This window comes from Triticum dicoccoides, chromosome 6B (assembly GCF_002162155.2).
Source record: "Triticum dicoccoides isolate Atlit2015 ecotype Zavitan chromosome 6B, WEW_v2.0, whole genome shotgun sequence".
Taxonomy (NCBI): domain Eukaryota; kingdom Viridiplantae; phylum Streptophyta; class Magnoliopsida; order Poales; family Poaceae; genus Triticum; species Triticum dicoccoides.
In genome coordinates, this window is record NC_041391.1 from 48696481 (window position 1) to 48705958 (window position 9478).

The window sequence follows — 9478 nt, forward strand, 5'->3', positions numbered from 1 at the left end:
AAAGGCATTTGACCATTAGGGAGACGTTTTTTGGACTATTTTGCCCCTCCTCACAACTTCTGTTAAAAATCAAAGAAATCAATGTTCGCTTACATGTGGGACCCAACTAAATACAAAAGGAAAAAAGAAATAGAAAAAACTCTCTCTCCCCCCTTTCCCATCCTGGCGCCGCCGCCTTGGCCGGCACTGATGGGCCGCGCTGGGCGTGGTCACCCACACACGCGATGGATCGGGGCGGTGCGAGGCCCCAGCGTGTCTCCTGCGCACGAACACGAGTTGGGAACAGGGCGCCGCCGGAGGTCAACGGGCACCGGAATCTGCCAGACGAGGCGAGATGGTGTGGGTTGCACAGATCCAGAGCTGGGACGACGGATCTAGTGCGGCTGCTCGCGGTCGCACTCGAAATCGCTAGTGGCAGAGAACTACCAGGCGGCAACGGCCTCCTGTTGCACGTGTCCTGCAGCATCCTGCAGCATCGCGTCCCGCATTGCCTCCTGTAGCTCCTACGAGGGCCGCACCCCATTGGAGGCCATCTCCCTAAGGGTGACCGAGCGTGCTCTTGGGGTCCTCGAGCCTACAGAACCCGGCGACGGCGATGCCGTAGGTGGCGGCGTCGGGCCGGCATGGGGAGTCGGGGCGGTAGAGCCAGCGGAGCACAGAGGCGGCCTCGCGGGCGCGGCGCATCGCAAGGAGGTAGCCGGGGAGCGGGGTGGCGAGGGGCGGACGGGGTGGTGGCGGAGCGCGGTGAGGAGGGCGAAGGATGGGGTGAGCGTGGGCAGGGAGGCAAGGTGCTCAGCGAGCGGGGGGAACGGGAGGCGCTCCAGGGAGCCGGGCTGGAGGAGCACCGCGGAGAGGAGGCGGCCGGCGGCGGGGACCTGGCCCTCGGAGATGAGCCGCTTGATGAGTGCCGAGATGGTGTCGAGCTCGGACGGGCTGGGAAATAAACATCTTTTTTTAAGATGACATATGGGTCATACATAGCAGTGAGACATTTAGAAGAAAAAACATTCCAGTCTATGACAGGTGGACCCACTGATCTTGTTGTCTTGTTTGACTGGTCTTTGCCAACACATACGAAGGGTAAACTGGTCCAAAAAATTGTCTCCTTAACGGTCAAACGTCTTTGACCGGACAGAATAGGGACGGAATGGCAAAAGCACAAGGGAACCCTACTCACTTGGGCAAGACCACGGATTTTCAAAAACTAAGGGTAAACCTGTCGAGTGTGACCCAACTAAGGGCTCAAATGCAATTGTCCCATATAAATAACAACTTTATTATTGCCTCTAGGGCATATTTCCTTCAGTATTCTATTTCTCGGTCCTGAAGATATGCAAGAGGCAAAGAAATCTATGAAAGAAAAAGGTATTAAGGCTGAAGATGTTAAGAATTTACCACCTATTGAAGAAATACATGGTCTTGATAACCCGACACAGGTAGTAGAGGTAAATTCTCTCTATAGATTTGATGAAGGTGATATTCCTCATAATAAGTCTGCTAGTCAATGTTTGGATGAATTTGATAATTTTATTGTTAAACAAGAAAATTTCAATGCTTATGTTAGTAGACAATTGAAACATAATGCTCACATGCTTGACTACTTGGGTGATTATATGAGTAGAACTATTAATGATCTTAAGCTTATTAGTAAGCATGCTTCCATGGTTAAAACTCAAGTAGAACAAGTACTTAAGGCACAAGATGATTCGCTCAATGAGTTAAATAGTAAGAATAATGATAATGTTGTTAGGGTTATGACTAGAGGTGGTAAAATGACCCAGGAACCTTTGTATCCTGAGGGTCATCCTAAGAGAGTTGAGCAAGATTCTCAGAGAATTAACACTGATGCACCTAGTCCTTCTAATAAAAAGAGAAAGAACACTGATAAGACTTTGCATGCTTCTACTGAACCTGCTATAGACACACCTGAGAATCCAAATGATATTTCTATTTCTGATGTTGAGACACAATCCAGTGATGAACATGAACCTAGTGGTAATGTTAATGATGATGTTCATGTTGATGCTCAACCTAGTAATGATAGTGATGTAGAGATTGAACCTGCTATTGATCTTGATAACCCACAATCAAAGAATCAACGTTATGATAAGAGAGCCTTCGTTTGTAGGAAACATGGTAAAGAAAGAGAACCATGGGTTCAGAAACCCATGCCCTTTCCTCCTAAGCCATCCAAGAAAAAGGATGATGAGGATTTTCAGCGCTTTTGTGAAATGATTAGAACTATCTTTTTGCGTATGCGTCTGACTGATATGTTGAAAATGTCTCCTTATGCTAAGTATATGAAAGATATTGTTACAAATAAAAGAATGATAATGGAAGCTGAAATTCCTACCATGCTTGCTAATTATACTTTTAAGAATGGAATACCTAAGAAACTTGGAGATCCAGGAATACCAACTATACCATGCTCCATTAAAAGAAACTATGTTAAAATTGCTTTATGTGACCTTGGAGCCGGTGTTAGTGTTATGCCCTTCTCGTTGTATCATAGACTTGAATTGAATAAGTTGGCACCTACTAAAATCTCTTTGCAAATGGCTGAAAAATCAATTGTTATCGGTATTTGCTAAGATGTGCCTGTTGTGGTTGCAAACGTTACTATCTTAACTGACTGTTATACTTGAGATGCCTGAGGACGACAGTATGTCGATCATCCTTGGTAGACCCTTTTTGAATACTGCAGGGGCTGCTATTGATTGCAACAAGGGCAATGTCACTTTTCATGTTAATGGTAATGAGCATACGGTACACTTTCCAAAGAAACAACCTCAAGTTCATAGTATCAATTCTATTGGAAAGAATTCAACTATTACTATTGGAGGTTTTGAATTCCCTCTTCCTACTGTCAAAAAGAAGTATATATTCTTATTGTTGGGGACATGCATATCCCCATTGAGGTAACCTAGTGTTATTCAAAAATTCTCCGGTTTCATGTTATTCGAAAGAAGTTTGTTAACAAGACTTGATCAACCTTATTAACGGATTCCTTTTGATAAGCATGAGATGGATGAATCTAGAAAGCACAAACTTCTGTACCCACTTTTACTTTCTGTTATTTAGATTAAATAAAGTAAAATAGTATTATCTGTCTGTTTTCTGAATTATCTGTGCAATAAAAAATGTCCCGAAAATAAAGTTCTCCAAATGCCCTGAAAATTCAGTATGATTTTTTATAAAATATTTTAGAATTTCTAGCACTGAACATGCACCAGGGGGATGCACCAGTGGACCACAAGGGTGGAGGGCGCGTCGTACCCCCTGGGCACACCCCTGCCTTGTGGGTCCCACGTGGGTCCGTTCACTTATTCCAATACCCATCCACTTTGTCTTCCTCCAGAAAAAATCATCCCGTAGCTCAAACCCATGTTCTTGCTCATCTTGCTGTCATTTTCGATCTCCTTGTGCAAAGCCCCAATTGCAAAACTGCTTTGGGGGATTGTTCTTCGGTATGTGACTCCTCCAATGGTCCAATTAGTTTGTGTTCTAGAGCTTTATTTATTGCAATTTTTTGCTGTTGTGGTGACCCTGTTCTTGAGCTTGCATGTCAAATATATGGTCCGAAGTAGTTTTGATGCATGATATAGCCTCTAGGCACTTGTGGGAGTAGTTGCAATCAATATTTTTGAGTTTGGTTCACTTTTATTTTGAGTCACTAAATTTTTCAGAAATATTTCAGAGGAAGAAAAATGTTTAGGAAGATTTACCAAGGTGGTTCCTCGAGGAAACAAGCCCCAAGGCTCGCGATACATGAGCCAGATATTAAACCACCAAGGGAAGCTCGAGTACGGCCTTGCAAATGGCTGTTAGATCAATTCATGGTTCATGCAAGTTTCAAGGAGGAATTTGATGCGTATGTACAAAATGCTGATCTTGAGGACTTCATTTCAGATAAGTGCACGCAATACTATCACCTCACCGATTCATTTGTGCAAAGATTTAAGTTTACATCTCAGCGCAATACACATACTGTTTTGTTTGATCTTTATGATAAATCTTATACCATAGACCTAGAAGATTTTAATGAAGCATGCAAAATCCCACAACAGGGCATCATTAGTGAACCCCAGAAGACTGAGTATAATGATTTCCTTGCTAGCATCACTATGGGAGAATATATATATATATTACACAAGCTACCATGGGGAGCATTCATTTTCCTGACATACATCATTTTGCTCTCTTCATAGGTAGATGTTGTCGGTGTCAAAACTGGCGGATCTCGGGTAGGGGGTCCTGAACTATGCGCCTAAGGCTAATGGTAACAGGAGGCGGGGGACACAATGTTTACCCAGGTTCGGGCCCTCTCTATGGAGGTAATACCCTACTTCCTGCTTGATTGATCTTGATGAATATGAATATTACAAGAGTTGATCTACCATGAGATCATAATGGCTAAACTCTAGAAGTCTAGCCTATGAGATTATGATTTTTGTCCTTCGAACTAAACCCTCTGGTTTATATAGACACCGGAGGGAGCTAGGGTTACACAAAGTCGGTTATAGAGAAAGGAATCTACATATCCGAATCGCCAAGCTTGCCTTCCATGCAAAGGAGAGTCCCACCCAGACACGGGAAGAAGTTTTCTATCTTGTATCTTCATAGCCCAATAGTCCGACCCAAGTATATAGTCCGGCTGTCCGAGGACCCCTTAGTGCAGGACTCCCTTAGTAGCCCCTGAACCAGGCTTCAATGACGATGAGTCCGGCGAGCAGATTGTCTTCAGCATTGCAAGGCGGGTTCCTTCTCCGAATACTTCAAAGTAGATTTCGAACACAAGAATCGTGTCCGGCTCTGCAAAACAAGTTCCACACACAACCGTAGAGAGCATAATATTTCACGAGTCCAATCCGCTGACAACTTTTTGTAGCGTGACATCACGCCACCGCCCGGTCATTATTCGAGCCGTTTTTTAGCCTGCCGCTCCGTATTTCGAGGTGCGGTTTTATTGGCATGTCTTGTCAAAGCAGAGATCGTGTCCCCTTATCACGGGATTCTCATCAATACGGGCATGGGTAACCCAACCGTGCCATCTGCACGGACCTTGGGGAATAGGCGAGTTTTAAGGCGAGTGGGGAGGCACATAATATTCACAGCCTTTATAAAGGGATAAGGATTCACCCTTTTTCACCCACGCCTTCTCCTTCCTCTGCCCATCCATTCTCAAGCTCCAGCACCCAAGCTCTCGCTTTCTCTGTCCAAAAAGGCAATCTAGCCATGTCCGGATCCGGAGCAAGAGGCAAGTGGATGGCCTCCTCCATCAAGGAGAAGGACATCAAGAAGCTCCGGGAGGCCGGGTACTTGGCCATGGAAATCGCTCACCGACTTCGGCCAAGGGACAGATCGTCCCCACCCCGGAGCCCCAGGAGAGGGTTGTGTTCATCACACACTTCGTCCGCGGGCTGGGATTCCCTCTCCACCCGTTCGTCCGCGGACTCATGTTTTACTACGGGCTGGACTTCCACGACCTGGCCCCCAACTCTATCCTCAACATCTCGGCATTTATTGTCGTGTGTGAGGCCTCCCTCCGCATCCTGCCTCACTTCAGCCTATGGCTGAAGACTTTCAATGTGAAGCCGAAGGTGGTGAGCGGCCAACAAGCAGAGTGCGGAGGCGCCATGGTGGGCAAGATGCCCAATGTCACCTGGCCCGAAGGATCCTTCGTGGAGACTGTCAAAGGGTGGCAGTTAGGGTGGTTCTACATCACTGAGCCGCGTGACACCAACTGGGCGGCGGCTCCCTCATTCTGGTCCGGAGTCCCGATGCGGCTCACCTCCTGGCAATAGAAGGGCCTGACCTGGTCTTCTCTGGATGAGATGACGATGCTCTAGACACGCGTTCAGAGCATGATAAACAAGAGAATCAAGCTCGTCAACATGATCCAGGTGATGCTTGTTCGCTGGATCCTTCCGTGCCAATGCCGGACTTGCCATCTATGGGAGTTCGATCCGGCCAAGCACCAGACTCTACTGGAGCTCTTCGGCACAAAGCACGAAGACATCTGGAAGATGCTCTTCAAGGCCAACGAGATGCCACCGCTCACGAACGAGGATCGTGGGCATGACTTAACTCACCCTGCTAATCCGGTAAGTTCTTTCATGTTTTCAAGGTATGCTTATTGTTTGCACATCCGAGGAAGGCATCTAAGCCTCCTTATCAAATTTTCTAGGACAGGACAGAGATGGCAGAGCGTATTAACTGTCCGGCTCTGCTGCCCGAAGACCCAGAAGTCCCGCTTCTGGAGAAGATGTTGGTTCAGGCGCCTTATCAGGTGTTGGAGAAGAAGGCCAAGGGGACCAGAGGTGGTTTCCGTCGCAAGGGCGCTTAGGATGCAATGTCCAAAGATGCCGAGACTCACTCCGCCGTCGCTGAAGATGACGAGAAAGAGGAGGAAGAAGAAGACATCCATTCCCCCCTGCAGGGGGGAGAAAGAAGAGGGCGGCCTCCACGCATCTGGAGGCCGAGGCGTCCAAGAAGGGGAAAGCTTCCCTTCCGGACAGCTCCACAATGGCCACCGACAGCAGCTGGGAGTGGGAGCCCAGGGAGAAGCCCCTGGCCAAATCGTAAGTGTCCGGACACGTTTATATATCCGGCCTCTTTGCTTCATTGTTTTAGGGCGCTAAGTTATGCACCCAGAGGCACCGGACAGGTTGCTGGAAGCGCTGTAAGGCGCTTCCATTGTTGACGAACACCGTACCCTTATGGGTACGGTGATTGAGAGGGTCCAGTCCGCAAAAAGCAGACTGACTGAAGCCTGCACTAGCCTTCTAACAGGCTTTGAGGTAAGTAATGTAATTGTAAAAAGGAATATCATAGTATAGACAGTAGCCCCTGATACTCTATTCGGTGTTCGGAAAGAAAAGCCGAACAGAGGATCAAATAAATTTCGCAGGAGTCTAACATAATATGTCTATGTGAATAAGCAGGCGTCACTGCTGGCTGTGGCCGCTCATACTGCAGAAGTCTCTGGACTGAAACGGAATCTGGAGCGGGCCGAGGGAGAGCTCGGCCGCGTGAAGAAGCAGCTGGAGGACAGTCAAGGTATGCAATAACCTGATAACCCACAAGTGTAGGGGATCAGTTGTAGCCTCTTTCGATAAGTAAGAGTGTCGAACCCAACGAGGAGCTAAAGGTAGAACAAATATTCCCTCAAGTTCTATCGACCACCGATACAACTCTACACACGCTTAATGTTCGCTTTACCTAGCACAAGTATGTAACTAGAAGTACTTTGTAGGTGTTATTGGATAGGTTTGCAAGATAATAAAGAGCACGTAAATATAAACTAGGGGCTGTTTAGATAAAGAAGCAATAAAGTAAATATAGCGAGTGTGGAAAAGTGGTGGTAGGAGTTGTGGAATTGTCCCTAAGCAATTGACTACTTTACTAGACCGATAGCAAGTTTTATGTGGGAGAGGCATAAGCTAACATACTTTCTCTTATTGGATCATATGCACTTATGATTGGAACTCTAGCAAGCATCCGCAACTACTAAAGATCATTAAGGTAAAACCCAACCATAGCATTAAAGCATCAAGTCCCCTTTAACCCATACGCCACAACACTCTTACTCGGGTTTATGCTTCTGTCACTCAAGCAACCCACTATAAGCGAATCATGAACGTATTGCAACACCCTATAGCGCGAATCCCTCACGCTTGCACGACACATAGGGCACAATAGGACAGCAACATAACCACAAGCAAATTAAACCAATCATAGCAATTCATCAATCATCGGTAGGACAACGAAAATCTACTCAGACATCATAGGATGGCAACACATCATTGGATAATAATATGAAGCATAAAGCAACATGTTCAAGTAGAGGGTACAACGGGTTGCGGGAGAGTGGACCGCTAAATATAGATGGGGAAGGTGATGGAGATGTTGGTGAAGACGGCGGAGGTGTTGGTGTAGATCACGGTGATGATGATGGCCCCCGGCAGCATTCCGGCGCCACCGGAAGCAAGGGGGAGAGAGCCCCCCCCCTTCTTCTTCTTCTTCCTTAACCTTCTCCCTAGATGGGAGAAGGGTTTCCCCTCTGGTCCTTGGCTCCCATGGCGTGGGAGGGGTGAGAGCCCCTCCGATATTGGATCTGTCTCTCTGTCTCTCTCTGTTTCTGCGTTCTCGTCTAGTGCCCTTTCACCGTTTCTTATATATCCGGAGATCTGTAACCCCGATTGGATTGAAACCTTCGCCCAGATTTTTCTTTGAAAATTATCTTTCTTGCAGCAAAAGAAGATCGTCAACTGCCTTACAGGGTGCCCACGAGGGTCAGGGGCACGGCTGCCCCCCTGGGGTGCGCCCCCTGCCTTGTGGCCCCCTCGGGCACCGCCTCGTGTTGGTTTTTCTTCCCAAAAATCATAAATATTCCAAATGATCTCCATCCGTTTTTATCCCATTTGGACTCCGTTTGATATGGGGTTTCTGCAAAACATAAAACATGCAACAAACAGGAACTGGCATTGAGCACTGGATCAATATGTTAGTCCCAAAAATAGTATAAAAAGTTGCCAAAAGTATATGAAAGTTGAAAAATATTGGCATGGAACAATAAAAAATTATAGATACGACGGAGATGTATCAGCATCCCCAAGCTTAATTCCTGCTCGTCCTTGAGTAGGTAAATGATAAAAAAGATAATTTTCGATGTGGAATGCTACCTAGCATAATCTTGATCATATGTCTAATCATGGCATGAATATTAAGACACGAGTGATTCAAAGCAATAGTCTATAATTTGACATAAGAACAATAATAATTCGAGCGTACTAATAAAGCAATCATGTCTTTTCAAAACAACATGGCCAAACAAAGTTATCCCTACAAAATCATATAGTCTGGATATGCTCCATCTTCATCACAAAAAATATTCAAATCATGCACAACCCCGATGACAAGCCAAGCTATTGTTTCATACTTTTGACGTTCTCAAACCTTTTCAACTTTCACGCAATACATGAGCGTGAGCCATGGATATAGCACTATAAGTGGAATAGAATATGATGGTGGGGGTTATGTGGAGAAGACAAAAAAGGAGAAAGTCTCACATCGACGCGGCTAATCAACGGGCTATGGAGATGCCCATGAATTGATGTCAATGTGAGGAGTAGGGATTGCCATGCAACGGATGCACTAAGAGCTATAAGTGTATGAAAGCTCAAACTGGAAACTAAGTGGGTGTGCATCCAACTTGCTTGCTCATGAAAACCTAGGGCATTTGAGGAAGCCCATCGTTGGAATATACAAGCCAAGTTCTATAATGAAAATTCCAACTAGTATATGAAAGTGACAATATAGGAGACTCTCTATATGAAGAACATGGTGCTACTCTGAAGCACAAGTGTGGTAAAAGGATAGTAACATTGCCCCCTTTTTTTTTCTCCTTTTTTTCCTTTTTTTTGCGGGATTCTTTGGCCCCTTTTTTTATTTAGGCTTCTTTGGCCTCTCCTTATAT

At 45.9% G+C, this 9478-nt stretch overlaps 1 pseudogene; it reads right to left on the reverse strand.

Annotated features, from left to right (window-relative positions):
- Nucleotides 1–422: 422 nt before the first annotated feature.
- Nucleotides 423–9478, reverse strand: part of LOC119320693 — a 92355-nt pseudogene continuing 83299 nt past the window's right edge.